The sequence below is a fragment of the Ailuropoda melanoleuca genome, chromosome 9 (genome assembly GCF_002007445.2).
Source record: "Ailuropoda melanoleuca isolate Jingjing chromosome 9, ASM200744v2, whole genome shotgun sequence".
In the NCBI taxonomy this organism is placed as follows: Eukaryota; Metazoa; Chordata; class Mammalia; order Carnivora; family Ursidae; genus Ailuropoda; species Ailuropoda melanoleuca.
This window is the reverse complement of record NC_048226.1, coordinates 50,929,538-50,930,428: the sequence shown is the minus strand read 5'-3', so window position 1 is coordinate 50,930,428 and position 891 is coordinate 50,929,538. Positions and strand designations below refer to the sequence as shown.

Genomic DNA, 891 nt, shown 5'->3' with positions numbered 1-891 from the left:
TAGAAACACAGGCCTTCACTTCCACTGAGGGCAACTGGGTGCAAGTCCGGGGGAGTCATGATTCACAAACTTGCTTTTGTGACACCTTAAGATTTATCTCAATTATATCCAGAGCCGTCTTGAAAGTCTGGAAATAAAAAGTGGTTGAATTATTTAAATCATGAAAAGAATGCACTACAAATTAGTATTTCAATTACTTTGAGAAAACAGTATGTTGTACATTACTATTTGCATCATTTTAATTGAGAAAAAAATACTCCGGAAATTGCTTTGAGGAAAAGAGGGCGCCATGGAATCAAACCACTAGCAGGAGTCAGGTATGATTTGGGGCAAATTTCCTACATTTCTCTGCCTGGTCTTCCTCTTTGAAAACCAAGAAAAAAAATAATTCCTCCTTCCTGGTTTAGTGTGAGGATTCAATTAATTATATATAAAGTTTTAAAAACTGTGCCTGGCATATGGTAAGTTCCATAAAAAATGTTTGTTATTAAAAAAAATGTATGCAGAGAAGATCAGCATGGTCCCAGCCCAAGAATAACACACAAATTTGTCAAGTGTTCCATATTGAAAAAAAAAATATATTTTTAAGTTTCTTGAAGGAATTGGTCTCACAGATTAGTTAGCAAAGAACTTTCAAAGCAGAAATTATGTACCAGAAGGCGACAATACTGTTTATCAAGTTGCTTTTCACTTGTGCTTAATTTTCTTATGGGTCAGAAGTTTCAGAAGTGATGAGTTCGACACATGTCAACAACGAGGATTCCTAAGGACTTCTCAGAGCCATTCGTGCTCTCCCGTGTCCTGAGATCTCCAGGAATTTCCCAAATGTATTTGAAAACAGATTCTGTTATTTACAGTCTTGAGAGATTAACGGTCTGTGAAATGCGCTTT

At 36.0% G+C, this 891-nt stretch overlaps 1 pseudogene; it reads left to right on the top strand.

The window, feature by feature from the left end:
• Positions 1-470: 470 nt before the first annotated feature.
• LOC117803947 lies at positions 471-569 on the top strand (annotated as a pseudogene).
• Positions 570-891: the final 322 nt, after the last annotated feature.